General features: G+C 41.8%; 1 protein-coding gene across 4 annotated transcripts in view; it reads right to left on the bottom strand.

Moving 5' to 3' along the window:
• The window catches only part of raraa (retinoic acid receptor, alpha a), a 188,316-nt gene extending 170,099 nt beyond the window's left edge, over positions 1–18,217 (bottom strand). For all 4 annotated transcript variants that reach the window (XM_042507470.2, XM_042507472.2, XM_042507471.2 and 1 more), the window contains exon 1: positions 17,925–18,217. The gene's annotated coding sequence lies outside the window, so the exon portion shown is untranslated. The remainder of the gene's footprint in view (positions 1–17,924) is intronic.
• Positions 18,218–18,832: the final 615 nt, after the last annotated feature.

Below are 18,832 nucleotides of genomic sequence, written 5' to 3'. Positions count from 1 at the left end.
GAGCATAATACACCTCATATTTCCCCCCTTCGAGACTACACAGAGTCTCGAAAAAGATAGGTAATACCTTCATATTACATTCCCTTAACAATGTAAGAAATTGGTGGAGTGTGAGAGCGAAAAACCTGCCTGGCAGCCTTCCTTATCAAATGTCCCTCAAACAATCTAGACAGGAAAATTCTCTCACGGTCCCTCTGCCTCGGGCAACCACATATAGTACTCCAAACCAAGTTAGAAGAAATTGAAATTTTCCCATAATCATGTAAAATCACAAGATGAGCAAAGACATACAGAAACCTCAGAAACAAAACCAAAACAATGCCCAAAGTCAGGCTGGTCGACCCATCGAACCTTCCAGTGGACCTTTCCCTGCCTAACATCAACTTCCCTATACATCGAAAACAAAAAAACTGAGGTTCCAGTATATTTACATCATAACAAAACCAATATATCTTGAACAATAAAACTAAAAAATCATCATGCAACAACATACGTCAACACAACAAAATTTCAGTAGTGTAATGCTTGACTTCCGATGTGGTAGATCAGGGTGTCACATCCTGTCCTTGATCAGGGTCTTCCATCCTTTTCACTGTCCATTTTGAGTATCTGAGTCCTTTCAGAACCGAGGGGATTCCTGAATGACCAATAACCCCCATGTTGATCTCCTAGATACTATCCTAGGAAGAAAGAACACATCAACCAGTATTTTGCAAAACATTACTGCAAAAACACATACAAATGTAAATGTTAATTTCATCAATCTTTCCATTTCCCCCCTTTAATCATATCAATGCCCATGGAGAATCACAACTAGTCAAGGGGAAACGTCTCCACTATCACTAACACAGTATACCCAAAAAAAATACACATAGGGAGAGATACCAATAAAATATCATAAAGAACAAAATAACATTGAAACTAACCGTCCAAAATACATTGTAAACAAATACTCAAAGTGGGTATTTCTCAACCACTTCAACTTCTACCACTGTTTCCTCATCATCATCGTCTAAATCAGTCCTTTGTAATAATGGCATCTGGGCTCCATTTCCCGGCATCACAACTCCAACCCATCTCAATATCATGGCTTTCGCAAAGGTCAACAACAATGTACAAAAACAAAACATTAAACATAGTGACACAAGAACTGCCACCAAAATCTGAACCAACACTGCCCCCATTGGCCCTAGTTTATTCTGCAACCAAGCATTCGCAGACCATCCAGCAGACTGTGAAGGCCCAAATGCATCTCTTATATGCTTTAACGCATCTACGACACTTGTCATATTATCAGAATTGTCGGGAACCAAAGTATAACAAGCATCCCCAGACAAATTCAGTGCCACACATAAACCTCCTTGTTTGGCCAAAATATAATCCAGAGCCATGTCGTGCTTGAGCAATGTTAGTCTATGACTTCTCTGAGTGTTTGATAAAAAGTCAAAACCTTTTATGGTTTCATTTGCAAAACCCTGCAAGGTATATGTGATGTTATCAATATGATCGGCCAAAAATGTCACTCCATACCAAGGAAATAGTCCAATTCCCCATTTTTCTCCCAGACTTATCCTCCAATGATAAGAATCCAAATTGTGGAACTGAGCCATTTCTCTCTTTTTCCTACTTCCTGGGACGTAATTAAAGTTTGCATCCTCAGGCGCATATCCCTTCTGGATGGTCAAAACCTCATATGGGAGTTTCAAAGTTGCCATATAGCAACATCCCGTCCACCCATATGGTAGAAATAAATATGCTTTATCCTTACAAATCCACCAAATATCTTGGAAAGATCCTATGGTGACATTTCCCGGCAATATCTGATTTTTTACCTTCAAAGTCCTACTTTGTTTATGATTCGAGGAATAAAAAGTTACCATATACGTATCATCACTTGATTTGTAACCGCGTCTTCCCATATGCATCATATAGCTATCACACTCTGATATTCCCATGAACATCCCCGGGCCATTGTGAGTGTCATTGGAGCAAAAACAATCCTTGGCCCTCACAGCTCTCACTTCTATTGCATCTGGAATCGCTGTCATTACATCTTCATGTCGATCAAGTAAATTTAAATACGGTAACTCCATTAACCAAGAACAATTAAACCTAGGCTTAAACAAATGAGATGACAAAGCCATAATTCTATCTTCGGGTGAATTCTGCTGATAGAGCAGCCATGACAATACATAAGACTGGCAGACAGTAGAAAGCGGTTCCGGCACTGCTTCCAAAATTGAAGGCCATGTGCCAGGTGATGGAATTTTCACCACACATGGACATTTCAACTTTCTTACCGATCTTACAGAATGTGTTAGCTGCTGGAACCACAAATTCCTACTCGCCCATGGGTCTGTGATTTGTAATGCCGAGGAATCAAATCCATAAGCCTTCCACTGTGCTTCCCTTTTCCTTAATGCATGATATGGTTCTTCCTTATCAAAATTTAAATCACCACTATTAACCTCCATTATTCCTTCCTGTATAATTTCTACAGATTCTAATACTGTTGTGCGTATTCCTGTAAAATTTTCAGCTACCAATGGCTCATCTCTTACTCCACTAACAACAATCTGAACATTACCCTTCTCTAAAGTAGTACCTATAAGAGATGATTCTTGTGCATTCTTAACATCCCTAAGACCTTCAGTAGCCTTTAAGTTCTTTATCGTTAGGAAAACCCTGCACGTTATATATTTTTCTATCCCATATTTTTTAGATGAAACAAATTCAAACTCTGGTTCCAAATAAGTACACGTATATTCTCCCAAATCATCCAATGTAACATTACGCAAGAAAAGTGAACAGTCTCCCCGAACTCTTAACCACCACAAATCATTTTGCAAGACATACTTCCTCTTGTCAATGGGGACCATATCAACTTCAGGTCCTGTTAACTTAACATCTTCTCCACGACTATTTCTCCACTGAGGTGGATTTTTACCATCAAAATTCCCTCTTCCACACTTACACGGAAGTTGAATTGATTCTCCTAAGACTACTTCAACTTTATTCTTCGTAGCGTTTCGGCTTAACTCTTCTCCGGACTGGTCTTGGACTCCTTCGTCTACCTGTAATTTCTGATTGTCCTGGAGTGTCATCACAGCAGCCCTCTGTGATCTCCGACTCACAGTCAACTGCAGTTGATCCTGCTGTTGCTGGGACATGTTGAAAGTCAATACTATTGAATTGCTCCCCCTGTTCATCGTCTGACTTGTTTCCTGCGGCATTATCAAAAGCATGTGTAACTTCATCAATATTATCCATGCTATGACCAACCTCCTCTGGCTCTCCTGGACCCTCATCATTTTGTCTCTGAGGGAATAGCTCTTCCTCCCTTGGTACTTTTACACAGTGTGATAAATGATACCAAGTCGGAGACCCTTTAATCTGGACCGCAGTTCCAGTACTGTTTTACAACTTGAATGGTCCTTCACGGCGTTACGTTTATACCACTTTCTCCTAAATACCTTCTGAACACCTTGTCTCCTGGTTTGCACTGTGTTCTTGTTTTTGCTCACCAAGGTTCTCCTGCACCTCTTCTTGTCTCTGCCTGTGAGGAAACATATGTGGATATTTTTTTATGAATAGTTGCCATATATGTCATACATTCGCATTTCATCTTCCAAAAGAGCTAAACTTGGCCCTTTTCCACTTGTACGTAAACAAGGAGTTGGCATTCGTCTCCCTGTAGCCAACTCATGAGGAGTCATATGCAAGTCTCGGAGCTCACTCGAACGACACACCATTAATGCTAATGGAAGCGCCGCCACCCAACTCAAACCTGTATGTTGACAAATTTTTACAATACGGTTTTTCAAAATACCATTCATCTTTTCACAAATCCCTTGACTTTGTGGATGGTAAACAGCTCCTAGACGCTGTTTGATCCCTAATTTTTGCAGAATTAATCTCACCGTTTTATCCACGAATTCCTTGCCATTATCTGAGGATATTCGATCAGGAAGTCCCCACCTGCTTATGACCTGTGACACAAGAACTTGGCAACTGACTGAGCATCTTTTAAGCTTGGTTGGACAGGCCTCAGGCCACCGTGAAAATCTGTCACAACAACTAGCATATATCTTTTCCCTTCCACTGGTTTGATCATATCCACAAAATCAACTACCAATTCTCGATAGGGACCTCTTGGAGTTGGTATGTGACCAGGGGAACCATTATACCTCTTGAACATTATTTTTTTCAAACAAATGGTACACCTTCCTATGACATAGTCAATCTGTTCCAACAAGTATGGTGCCCAAAAGCCATACTCTTTTGTGATTTTCCTCCTTACTTCCCCTCTACTTAACATAGGCCAACCCATGTGCCTCTTGAATCATCAATCTAACAGGTCTGGGGGTGCTACTATCAACCCCTCATGATTCCGCCACAGACCGGTAGAATCTTGAGTAGCACCTCGGTCTTGCCATAACTGTTTATCCATCACAGAAGCAGCTTCCTGCATCATAATCACATCTCTAAGAGTAATCTTCTCCTCCATGTCTACTTCATGGGTAACCAAAAAGACCTTTCCCAATTTGTCTGCCCCTATAACTGCTTTTGCAGCCTCATCAACAGCTTTATTCCCTGTTGTGACTCGGGACATATCTTTCTTATGCGCTGCACATTTGGCTATGGCTATTTCCTTAGGTTTCATCATAGCATGCAATAATTTCATTATCTGTGCGTGATGCTGTATAGGAGAACCATCCGTTTTCTTAAACCCTCGGTTCTTCCATACTGCTCCAAACAAGTGACACACATTATGTGCATATGCAGAATCTGTGTATATTGTCACCCGCTTGTCATCTGCTAACAAACATGCTTCGGTCAGTCCCACCAGCTCAGCAAGCTGTGCGGACGCAGGCTGTATTATCTCAGCCTTCTCAACCACAAAGTCAGTTCCATTGGGCTCTTACTACCGCATAGCCAGCAATTAATTTTTCTCTATCACGATAACAAGAGCCATCAGTCCAATACTCCAAGTCTGCCTCACGCAATGGGAGGGCTTACCAAATCCGATCTAAGCCTTGAGTACTTCTCTGCTTCCTGAACACAATCATGCGGCTCCCCATCCTCTGAAGTTGGTAAGTTCTCAGCCGGATTCACCGTGGCACACCTTACCAGGGTGACATCTTCCTGTTCTAAAAGCCTATGATAATCTCTAAGCCTGGGCATAGTCAAGGTGTATTTACCATAATTCAAAAGATTTCTGAGACTATGGTGGGTGAGAATTGTTACTGGGTAACCCATAGTGACAGAAGATGCCTTATCATACATCAAATAGACTCCACCATTGCTCTATATACACATAGTGGTAACCCCATCTCTACTTCTGAATATGCCATAGAATAGTAAGAAATGGGTTGAGGGCTTGTCCCCATTCCTGTTGGCTGACAAAGAACTGCACATGCATGTTTACCCCCAATAGAGGTCGAAACATACAACAGAAAATTCTTAGAATAATCTGGAAGTGCTAATGCTGGAGCTTCCTGCAACCTCTGTTTAATTGTTTCAAATGCCACAAGGCCATCCTGTGTCCAACTAAGATTACAATGAAGTTGAGCGCTCCCAGTATCTTTAATCATAGCCCTCAAGGGACCTGTTAAGCTGGCATAGTCCTCTACCCAAGCTGAAGAATAACCGGCAATACCAAGAAACGTCATCATCTCTCTGACTGTTCGAGGCTTTGGCGCCTTTCGAATAGCCTCCAAATGACTGTCCGAGATACTTCTGTGTCCTTTAGTTATTGTTTGACCCAGATAAACTACTCTCTCCTGGCAATACTGCAATTTTTTCTGGGACACCTTATGTCCTTTTTCTGCTAGTACCCGCAATAGTTTAGCCGAATCTTTATGACATGTCTCTTTATCTGGCGAGCAAACGATAATATCATCCACATACTGGACCACAGTACTAGTCAACATCTGATCTATCCCAGCCAAATCTTCTTTCAGTATTTTATTGAAAATATGAGGACTGTGTTTAAACCCCTGTGGCAATCTCTTATACTCATAATACTGTCCATTATAAGTAAACCCAAACAAGCCTTGACTTTCTATACTAAGAGGCACACTAAAGAATGCTCCACACAAATCTAAGACTGTGAAATATGTAGCATCTGAGGGGATCTGGGCTAACAAAGTATGCGGATCCGGCACCTCTGCTGGAAAATCAGCCACCACCTCATTTACTGCTCTTAAATCGTGTACCATACGATAAGAGTCATCTGGCTTCTTTGTGGGTAATAATGGCGTATTGCTTTGAGGAGTCTGAGTTATTTTCAGAACACCTGCCTTCAATAATCCTTCAATTTGTGGTTTGATTCCTCGAATTGCCTCCTCCTTCAGTGGATACTGATTTTTCCATGGAGGTTCAGTGCCTGGTCGGAGTTCAACTTTCACTGGTTGAGCTGACTTCACAAGCCCAATATCAGTGCTATGCTGAGACCACAGACACTCTGGAACTTGTTTCAACATTTCCTCTCTCATAGGGTCTGAGTCCAATTTTGCACTGAAAATTGACTCATGGGTCATCTTCACCGTTTGTGGACGGCCCTGTCCCTGTGCTGAAATCATAATCTTTATGAACCTCCGATCCTCACTTCTCCAAATAGTAAGGTTGTCCTTTAATGGTACAAAAGTGGCCTCTTCTGCTTCTGCCATCATTGCCCCAATATGTTTCTGTTCATATCCTTCAGCTACCATCAAAGTCACATGTGGAACACCATTTTCAATATTATACTCCTTATTGAGATATTCATTACTATTTATTTTCATAGCTGCTCCTTGTGGTCCCAAAACTATACAACTTGAACTAAGTTGGACTTGTTCCGGTTGATGACTCAGCCACTCCTCTGAATTTACTTGGGCACCACCCTTAAAATACTTAAGCGTGCAGTGAAGTGGATACTCAGGAAACTTCACGTCAGGCATGTTTGCCACTATAAACTTCTCCCACAATCTGACTGGATCCAATAAACCCGGACTAAGATTTCCAATCCAAAAAACTGAAGAAGCCTCAGTCTCTGTTGTCATATATAACTGATGACAAATATCATTTGGCATTTCCACTAGACAACCGTCTGGCGTACACCGTATAACACATTTCAATCTGCACAAAGCATCTCGGCCCAAAAGAGCAATAGGTGTATGCTCTGAAACCAATATAGGTATCATAATCTTCCGATCTTTATAGCAGAGCTCAACTGGTTTTGTGAGAGGAATCAGCTGTTTAATACCCTCAAACCCGACGGTCCGTACCAATTGGTTGGACATAGGGAGATGTATAGCATCTTCAGGCCGAATACAGGTAAAAGCTGCTCCGCAATCCGCCATCACTTCCAATGGTTGATCATTCACTTTCACCACTATTGTTGGATCTTGCTCTGGCCCTGACACTACCAGCTGACACCCCCCTCTCAGGTTTTCTGGGCACCCCTAGAACCCTGGCTCTGGACCCCTGTACGGGTTCACTGGACCCTGAGATAACTGTGGCTGGCCCTCAAATCCTCCCTCTAAAGCCTCCTCTATTTAAATTTTCGCCTTGTCTATTACAGTCTCGAGCATAGTGACCAATTTGCCCACAATTATAACATACTTCTGAAAACTGTTGAGGACCTGGATTAAAAGTTCGTCCTCTACCCCTTCCTCGCTTTCCTTGACCTCTTCCTCTCCATATCTGTGGCTGACCAAAAACTGGTTGTGGAAAGGGGACCATAGAGGGTACAGACGGCAACTGAGGTGGTTGAAACTGGATCTGGTTTGGCTGTGGTTGGGGTGATGGTTGACCTGGTTGGGATTGGCTCTGCATAACCAAAGCCTGTTTCTTTTCCTTCTTCTTATTATCCACTAGCTGTATTTGAGTGAGTTTCCTCAAAGTCTCCTGGTCCTGTTCTTTCTGATCATGCTCCTTTTTCCGATACAACTCGACTTGATGGGCTATATGATCCGTATAAACACTCTTTGCCATACTTCCAAGACCCACTACCTCTGCCAGTTTACTCCTTACTGGTAAGGGAAGCCCCTTCTGTATCTTAGCTCGCAAAATCGATTGTTCCATTTGATTCAAATCAGGATCATTTCCTGTAACATTCCTCCACACTTGATGAGCCCTCGACACATATGCCCTCGGATTTTCCTGCTGTCCTAGGGGCTCAATAAGAATATTATCAGGGTGCACATTTGTTGGGAATGTATCTCTCAGTGCTCTCCATATTCTCCCTCTATTTGCCGCAAATAACTCTGAATCATAGACTGTCGTTGCCACATAACGATTAAGTCCTGCTTTCTGTAAAATTTCTTCCATCGCTGGGACCCCAAGAAGACTAGCTAAAAGTCTCTTAATATCTCCCATTGCTGGCTGTGTTCCCACCAAGACCTCTTCCAGCTTTGAGATCCAAGGATATGCTCCATCTTGCAAAATAGGTAATTTTTCGAGTGTGTCTGACATATCTGTATTCTGCCAAGGTTTGTATTCTAGATTCTGTCCCCGAACAATCACCGGACACATCTTATCAGACTTCTTATCCTTCTTTGAACGTAAGCCATACTTGGAAGTGGACCCTTTAACGGTATCCTTCTTTCGCAACTCTGTCACTTGTATCCGCAACTCTTTCAATTCATCCTCCAATGCTTTTTGAATATCTGGATCAGTAGATTTATCTATGTCCGCCAGACATTGATCCATTCTTCTTGTAGCAACTTTCAAAACCTCCTGTATCTCTTCATCTTCCCTCGAACCAGATCCTGACTGAACAAGATACTTAGGGCAAGAACGCTCATCCTCAGAATCACTGTCTCCATTCTCACTCTCTGTTGTGCTATCCTTTCCTGGATCCATTTTCCTCAATGTCTTGGTTCCTCTTTGTTCTGCTTTAGCCAGTATCCGTCTTACCGCTGAGTCATACCCACCAAAGACCTCATCCGAATCACTCTGACTATCATCCTTTACTGTCTTCTCTTTAGGCTTTTGCTTGTACTGGCCCTTTAAAAGTGCCTTCTTCTTTTTAGTTTTGGAGCTGGGATACATTTCTATGATTGTTCTAGCCTTTCCCGTCTCTATAATTCGCTCATTCTCATCCGTAATATGATAATTACCCTCCTGACTGATCACTGGCAGCTGAGGATAAACATCAGTATACTGTACCTCCTTCCCATAAGGTGGGGGGCTTTTTACCGAGACTGTGTGTGAGAAGGGTGCGTTAATTTTTACCATTAAATCTTCTGTCCGTCTTACACTTTTCTCCATTTCTTCTGTACTCCTCTTCCTTTTTTCTTCTGCAGCTGCTAACAATTTCTGTCCCTCATTCTCAAACATCTGCAGAATACCAAACTCTCTTTCCCTTTTTTCTTTACGTTTCTGTCCCTTTCTTCCTTTCTTTTGGCCTGCATTATATGTGGCCACAAGCACTTGCATTGTTTTAATTACTTCTGGGTTGAAGGTCCCTTCCACTGGCCAAGGCTGCTCAATGTCAGGCCATCGCTTACTCCATTTACCTGAAATTTCTGCTATACCTTTAACCAGAGGATTATTTTTCTGTACTACTTCAACAGGAGTAATTACTTTCTTAATTTTGGTATCCATTTTTGACATTCTAACAACTTCCCTCTGCTATTGTATTTCAGATCAAAACAAACTAATCAAAAATGCTTAAAGGCACCGTACTACCACAACAAATCAACAGCCAAATAAATTTGCCAACTCCAAAGGAAACCAGAAGCTTATCAACACAAAGGCAAAGACGCAGCACTAAGTCCTCATACAATATTCTTGTAACACACCTATCAAATTACAAAATCGCACTGGCCTTGGTCAAACTGGATGCCGAATCTAGGCGCTCTGTCACCAGCAGACCCCTGTATGTGGAAAGCAAGATCAGAGGTTTTCTGTCTGCTCTTTAGGGGATCCAATTTCAGATGTACTCCGTCTTCTCAGATCTTCCCCATTTCTCATACATCATGGTTAAAAGAGAGAGCAAAACAACAGTTCAATATCTTATATATGTTCCAAGTAATTCAATGTAGTTTACACACATTATTTACCAATGTAGAGTCAACTTACTCTGTCACAACATACTTTTTATTTATTTATTTATACTGTCCCAAAGATCTAACATGAATCTATTATAATCGATCAGATTACTCTCCCACTCTCTCCTAAATTTAAATTGTGATTATTGAGTTTAGTCAATAGCCAACTCAAATGTCTTTAGATATTATTGTTTAGCTATTTATTAAACTAAAATCCGATCATCCATTCTGTATTTCACATAACAAGAAGAGAGGAAAACACCTTCACCACTCCTCCTCTTATCTGAAAAAGCAATTTCTACGGGTGACTCCACCCCCCTTTCCACCTCTGGAACTAGCAAGAGCTTCCAGTATGCACTGACCATCAGAGAGTGAACACCTAACTCAACTATCATGCATAACTCATGACCTTCTTATATTCTTGGTTCGTGCTTGTATATACAAAAAGTCCTCGCTAAGTGGGGATACTTAGCCAAGGCTCATATAATTTTATCAAATATGTAGAAAGTCCCTTTTCGAGGCTCATATATTTTATCAAATCTACAAATGTCCCCTAAAAAAAAGGGCTCATAGGTTTTATCCATTCATTTATAAAGTCCTCTTATCAAAACAAGGGCTCATGTAATTTTTAACACTGAAGGGACAAAAGTCCCTCCTTATAAGTTTCTAAATCTCCTCTATTCAATCACCCTATATATTCAATATAAACCTCTACCTTATATATGTATCAATTATACCTGCTCACGGATATCCCACAACCTTCTGCGCACTAAACCTCATACACACACACCCCCAGATACAGATACAAGCACGGACCAGCCGCCTATCAAACAAAAACACAAAACCAACTAACGTTTCCAAAGACATGAACACTAATCCTAAACTTCTTTCTTTAAGTCGACTTATTCCTACCTGAGCTCTCTCACTCTTAATTGATCTTATTTTCCAAGAAAACTTCTCACTTAGAGCAAGCTTCTCAAAAAACAACTCTTCAACTAACAAATTTCCTCATAATGCATGCATGCTTTTTACTCTTAGGCTCATTCAGCCCCTTTTTCATCTTATTCTACTCAAACTTCAACTTCTATTTTCTCTTTTATTTCTTCTATTTTCACTCATCTTCACTTTATTCCTTTATCTCTTTTCTTTTCTCTTTTCTCTTCTCTTTTTAACCCTTTAGGACTTTAACATCCTAATTGAGCCTTTAGGACTTTAACGTCCTAATCTCGCCTGGCGCCAGGCCTACTATTTTAACTCTTTATTCCAATTCGACTATTCCTCAAGTCAACTATCACGCAGTCACTAATTTACACATGTCTTACCGTTAAGAGTCGTGGGCCCTGACTTCGTTAATCTTGCATGGTTATTTAGCACACAAACGTAATAGTTCCACTTATTCTACACTTTGACTTTAATTTTAACCTTTTTCTTCTTTTTCTTCTCTTATTCTTCTTCTTTATTACATATTTCTATTTCTATTCTCTTTTCTCATTTCCTTATTTCTCTTCTTGTACCTATATCCCCCTTATTGCAACACTTCTGATGCAAAATTAAATTTAGACACGGAAGTCACTCCAACATCAACACATCATAGTACTCCAGCACAAAGAATCTTTACAGTGTGACCCAGCAGCAAAAATCCCTCAGCTTCAACGAACAAACCAACATGCTAATTTGTGAGGAAATACTCACCCTATTTGTCGACGTAACATGGGAGCGAGTGCGTTGAAGCTGTCGGTAGTGCTGCAGGACACAACAGATCCTGTTCGTGACGCCAAATCTGTCGTTGTTTCTTAAGTAGCAATGATGTGTAGTTGAAGAAGGAACCGCCGCTGACACCGACTTGGTTGCATAAGAATTAATTTATTACAACAAAGTTCAGCATCCACCAGGCACCATGGTCTGCCTGGGAGAAGATTCGGGACCAATGTGAATCTCTCTCTTACAACTCATGCATATCTTCTTATATAGGTACAAGCATCTATACATTCATCAGTAAACATTCCTCACCTATTGTATTTTAATCACAAAAATAACCCCCAAGGGCCACAGTCCATGTCATGTAAGCCTAGTATCAATATTTTACTCATCTGACTCCGAGACGTAATCATTCCTAGACCTCTGACCTCAAGATAAGCAAACAGAGCATAATACACCTCACCGGCCAGCCTGTCTCTCACTCAGAGCTGTGGATGTACTCAGTGGAAGCAATTGATACCATTGTTTTATGGAGAGGAGGGTGGAGGGGGATTAAGGACCAACAATAGGGCTCTTTCACTGGAAATGTCAGCCGTCACGCCGGGGGACTGTCCGACTGGGCAGAGACACTTTTGTAAAAAGCCAAGGTACAAAATGAGTGTGGAAAATAGTATGAAACCCTGTGACGAGGGCAATGAAACAGTTTGTCATGGGCTAGAATATTCCCGTGCCAAATGGTAGCAATGCAATCTCAAACATGAGACAACAGGCTATGGGAAACTTTACAACATTGATCATGTGAGCTCATGTAAAACAGAAACACAAGGCTTTCCATCAATTGTTTTATGTCCTAAGCCTCCTACAGACTTTAAGGTTTTAGCAGTCTTATAAGTTTAGTGCAAGCTACACTGGATCTAATAAACTTGGGTACGACAGTAAGTTTGATGTATGCAGACTGTACAGTGACTATGCTTATTGGATCACAGGCCGTACATCCATAGCCTTCAATGCCTAATAACAAAACGTCATTAGTGCGCATCATGCTCATACAGCGCTGTAGTGGTAAGAGAAAAACTAAAACATCATCAGCATCATTTCCTACTGCATTTCCAATGGTTGTTTGGTAGACGTAGGTCAAAACAGCAGTCACACAGTGAGATGGTCATCCCAAATTTCTGAAACTGTCAGAATTTTATCCCAGGCAGTCTTTGATTGCAAGACTGACAACTGCCATCCTTGAACCTCTCTCTTACTGTGCAATGTAGGACCACTGTTTTAGAGCAACAACTAAATGTTTCTGACATAATTTTTAAGCCGCATGGCTTATTTCAGAGTCATGGTGGTGGTGGTGGTGGTGGTGGTGGTTGGGGGGGGCTAACCGGCATTTTGGACTTAAAGCCTCTTTTTGGGATGTCTGTCTCTACATTATTTTGAACTGTACCTTTGCTAGCAGCCCTAGAGTTTTCAAACAAATCTTTATTGATAATTTCAATAGCCAGAACAGTCTGCAAGGGCCAAGGTATCATTTTATTACCTGTTTTACACATACAATGTGAGCACTCAGTTTGCCACTTGACGATCAGACTGCACAATGTGAGCAAATAAATCATGAGCTTCGGCTTCAAATCAAATGCGATTCCCTCTTACAGTGGGAGCTGGAATTAAATAACATTTCTAAAACAGGCTCAAATCAAACAGTATGTGCCCAGCTTTAAGGATCTGTTTGTCTTTTTAAAAAAAGCAGAACAGCTCTGCAGATATATGTGTCAAAGATTTCAAGGTCTACCAAAACAAGCAGAAGCTTGAAACACATTCCAAATCAATAACCAGGATAATAGGTTATATGGGTCTTTAGCTCAGCCTCATTAGGAAAAAAGAGACAAACGTGGCCTGATTCTTCAGGCAAATTAACATAGCGAGGAACCTAAAATATCACAACCGATGATCCACTCTGGGACGTTTTATCATGAGATTATACAACAGAGAGATACAAAGTTCTCTCTCAGAGTGCTTTGATAACCCCACTGGCCTTGGACCTCTTTGAAAATCTCACCCTGAAGGTTTGAGGTGAATACAAAGAGCAAGCTGAAGTGAGGTGCCCTGCCGCTTTAAGGCTGGGATGAAACCGAGTTATTCTACCACTCTGACCTAATTGCTCTCTCGCTCTCCTGACATGAACACTGGGAGCTGTGCACTCTGACACGTAAAGATTATTTAATACCATCAAAGCCATAAAAGGAGGAATAAAAGGAGGCGGTGTGAAAGAGGGAGGTAGTTAACCCTTGCGGATCTTGCAGGGCCGGGAAGTCCAGAGAGCTATGCAGAAAGCAGCAAAAAGACAATCAGTATGCAAAAGCAAGCCTAACTGCCGCCGGCCAACGTGAGTGGAGCTCCCACATCCCGACATCACAGCGGCTCCAGAACTCCCCCTCCAAAACACAACAAAAAAAAAATCCCACTCGGCTCCGGCTACACTCTCCTGGTATCGGCTCCCACCCTTCTTCTCTCCTGCTTTTCCCACACTCGCCCCAGTCCCTAAGGCAATGACTACGTCATTGGGCACCACTGCCAAACCACTGTAATATCCCAATTTATTTCTACTTATTCTGACAGAGTCGGGGCCTGTTTCATTTAGGTCAAGGCTGGTTTCATTAGTGTGAAGCTACACTGTTTCTCTGGACTCCATTTTTAAAAGTAACTGTTTCTTTATTAGGCCAAAGACTGCTGACGAAACACTGGCAACTACAGTATATTGGTAAACCAACACATGTACACATCAAAACAAAGTCTAAAACACTAGCCCTCTGGATTTTCCTATTTGCAGTTAGTAAAACTCTAATTCTGCTGTGCGGTTTTTACTTTAAATACTTCCTACTCCTGAAAGAGAGTGTCTAGTCAAAATCTGACAGTGTGTGGGTGGGACTGGGTAGAGGTGTTTACCGTTAGGCGCTGGGTGACATCTCCAGGGTGCCCTGCCATTGTGGGGAGCGTGTCTCATCTGTCAGTGCCTGATGAGTTTGTGCTGCATAGCCTCATGAGTCAACCCGGCTCGTCAACAACAGGGGGCAGGCGCTGTGGCAACACAGTGTGTCGAGAGTCGACCACCACAGACCAAAGCAAACCAAACCACCTGACACACTGAGAGCTTTTTCAGAGAAAGCTAGGTCCAGTGCCAAGTTTAGCCATGAGTATATCTCTAAGAATATTTCCTCTTCTCGTCTACTGTGCAATCTTGCTAAATCTGGATTTTCACCCCTTATTAATGATAGTTTATGTGTCATTCATGAAGGATGCTATCTTGTGACTGAGATCAAAACGATTTATTAACACTTTAAAATACCTGACAGGAGTATGAGGAAGGAAAGACACACTCTCTGACTTGCTGTGCAGTATGAAAATAGGTCAGTCAAAACTTTTAAATTCAGCATGCAAAGTTTTACACCCATTGCTCCACAGAAGTGTAAAAGAAAAATAATTTGGAGAAATTTACTGAACGCATTAGAAAAACAGCTGAGAAGGATGAGCTGGCAGATTGAGCCGCCAAATATTCTCCACACAGAAATCTAAATGCAAATAACCTTATCGACCAGAAATAACTCATCACCTTTCATCTAGTAAAGTCATTTGTTCCACAGGTGATGAGCAAAAAACCCATTAAAATAAAACTGACAGAGCTAGGAGCCACTGACTCACTACTACTGTGTTTTTAAAGAACAAAGAGGAAAAGAAAATTTCCTTTCCAGTGTCACTCAAACTCGACTTTACAATCTGCAGAGGAAGGAAAGGGACACTGCGAGGGCGTAGGGGATGTGAGGGGGTAAAGTGAGTGTGCCACCGCCACCACGGTGATGACACATTTAGTGCCACGTGAAGCCGAGGCGTGCGAGGCCTTTAACTGGCACTGCTCACTCGAGGAGAGCACCAACTTCCCGTTGACACTTGTCACAGAGGGTTGACAGTATCGCAAAAAAACCCACTGCCTCGTGCTGCATTACAAATCGACACTGCATTTTAGCAAACAAGCTCAACAGGGCAGTTAACTTTTAAAGACACAGGCTTAATTTCTGTGTTATTCAGGTTTGAATATATTGTTGCAAGAGACGGTGCTAAATCAGTTCTGCTCTTCAGGAGGAGGCAGCATGAAAAAAATGTGACTAGAGCTGCTGTCAACAATGACTTGAGGGCATAATCTCTCCAAAACCTTCTTAATGTGTTAGATCTTAATATATGACATTTGCTTAGGCATGCCAACATCATGCATTTCAGATAACCAAATTGAAACATGGTGTATATATTTTTAGAATTCAATGATGGGAATCAGGTATCACAAGACAGCTAGACAGCGGATTACTACTTTTCACAAACATTAAAGCAGTGATACTCAATTTATGACCTGCGGGCCAAGTCTGACCCCGATAGGGTGCCAGGTGGCTCTCCAACCATTTTCTAATTCAAAGTAAAAAATAAAGTGATTCACACTGGGAATTGTATTTGTACTTTTAGTGTACATAAGGTGCCAGAGTGCATAAAACAGCATCAAAGCCCCTCATGTCCTAAAACCTGAGAAATGACCTAAAATCCTAAACATTTTCTGAAATAATAGAAATGTCCTAAAATCCTAATGTTCTGACATCCTAGAAATGTCCTAGATTCCTAGAAATGTCCTAAAATCCTAGAAACGTTTTTGTATAAACTGTATGTATCCCTGGTCTAAAGGCTATTATGAAAATCATTATTAGATGTGACAGTTTTAGGGGCAAGTATACACTCTTGCATTTAGCCCAAGCCTTCCCAATTAAGGCGGTGGCACAACATTTAACTGTGAACCACACCAAGAAAGAAGGTGACAGGGTGGGAAAACCCTCAGACGCACCAAATTTCCCACTGAGTGACTCGGCCTCTAATGCATCTTGCTCTGAATGTCACAGGTTGTCACAGGAAAGGGCATCTTCTTCTTCTTTCAGCTCCACCCTGCTAAAAATTTGTCTGTGCTGCCATGTCTGCAGCCAGTGTTATAAACGTTCAGCGAGGTATCGTAAATCTGTGTCATAAAATATCATTCAGCAAATCACGCTGTGCCAAATGCGTAAAGTGCACAGACTTAACAGATTACTCAAGTAAAAGGGAAACATCTAGAAAGTACTTGTGAGAGCCATAAACGGAGGGTAAGGTGTAATCTGTGGTTTCACAAGAAAACATTTACAAGATAACACTGATGACTTTGTGATGCTGCAGGGTATGTAACTCTAATGATACAACACAGTCCTGACATTTAATTTGCAGAGATCCAGACACTTCAAGTTGCCACATTATTATGACAGGGGTTAATCAGGGGTGTTAACAAATTAGGGGCATCTCTGTCAGTTTGCAGTGGTAGTGTAAGGCTCTCAGAAAAATGCGTTTTGGGTCATCAAGTTTGCAGCTCACTATTAGAGCACATCAAAAGAATGCAGGCTGTGGTTGCCCCTCTGTGAGCTATGCCTGTTCATCCATTTACAGCACACCAAAGAGAGGAAGTGGGCTCCTGATATGATCGGTATCAACAGCAAAGTACACCGTGCACTCAAGCAAAGTTCACCTCAAGCCGAAAGCATCCCGCAACGAAGCAATATTGGTAGAAATGAGCGAAAGCACGGTGTCCGAAAATGCATATTCCCCCACATTCCGCTGTCCTGACGGTGCAAAAAAACAAACAAGTGGGTGCAGACGCTCAGACACACAGCATGCTATGCTTTTAGCTCCACATGTGGGCACTTTTTGGGTATGTTGGCAGGTCGGCTCTGTTAATTGACTCGAGGAAACTGTCAGCGGTGTAATGTGCCCTAATGTCTTTACAAGCAACACAGAGGAGCGTTAGCTTTGCATGCTAGCCGCCCTTACAGACGTCGTATCCACTGAATATAATGTCGCTCGAAAAAGAAAAAACACAATTAGCTATCTTTTCCTTTGGTAGCCGTAAATAACTTGACAGGAGTTTCGGACTCCATTTGTTTAGTCCGTTTCTGACAATGAACGCCGCTAGAAAAAGAAAAAAACTGTGACACTAGTGCACATTATCACCGTAGCCATGCATGACGCATTCAAAATCCCCCCAGTGAAAGAGCTAACAGTTTAATACGGTTAACATCCTAGGTTGAGACCACGCTGTCAAATGTTGACAAGCTGTCAATGGCAAGTGGATGGTAATACCTGGGACCTGTTGACTCCTCCTCCCGGTCCCCTCGGGCTGCTGGTGGAAGTTCAGCCGCGCAGCTGTAGCCTATTTCTCCGCGGTGGTACTCTTTTCAAAGTTTTCCGCCGACTCTCAAATCTGCAAACGGTGGCTCCCGCCGGCTCCAAGTGACGCTTACCTCCACCGGCGAACCGCAAGGTGCGTTGAGAGACCGCGAGCCGCTTTCAGAGAGCAGCCAAGTTTGGCACGGCTTTCGCGAGGGCAACCATTGCAGTCACGTTCTCTGGCTGTGAAATCCAACACCAGCTCTGACCCCGCCCCTTTCCTTTTCTGGGGGCCAGTCTTAAAAAAGTGGATGTCCTGCTCCCTCCAGATGTGCTCAGTGCTCTGCACAGATGATGGGAGGCAACGAGAAAAGTGCAGCATTCGTTTAGTTGCATTTTAAGCGTGCTTCATCCTGTCATCTTTCTCATAGTTCTGTTATGCTTCACTAAAATGCACAAAACTCCCTTTTGTGCTCTCAGTCTGGGAGGCAAATAATGACGCGGACTATGCTGAAACATGGGCACCAGCTGCAAACTCCTTATTGTCAGTATAAAGAAGAAAATCCAAGACCACGTTTGTTTATTACTGTTATTATTGTTATAACTTTATTAATGTAACAGTTGCTTACAAAGTGCTTTGACAGACAAAGCAAAGGCAGGAAGTCAGGGAATAATAAAATAAACATCAACAAACATGCCAGAGAAAAATCTAAAATAGTCAAACAAAAAGGCAAGAACAAAATGCATATACAAAAAGTCAACAAGAATAAAGCAAATAAAAGGAATAAAAGTGATGAAACAGGCAGATCATGAAAGGCAGTTAAAGTACTCAATGAAGTTTTAGAAAATATAAGAATAAATGCAACAAAAGATGATAAAAA

The sequence above is a fragment of the Plectropomus leopardus genome, chromosome 19 (genome assembly GCF_026936395.1).
Source record: "Plectropomus leopardus strain MGB_pleo_1.0 chromosome 19, ASM2693639v1, whole genome shotgun sequence".
Classification (NCBI taxonomy): Eukaryota; Metazoa; Chordata; class Actinopteri; order Perciformes; family Serranidae; genus Plectropomus; species Plectropomus leopardus.
The sequence above is the reverse complement of the archived record's forward strand: the minus strand, read 5'-3'. Positions and strand labels throughout refer to the sequence as shown.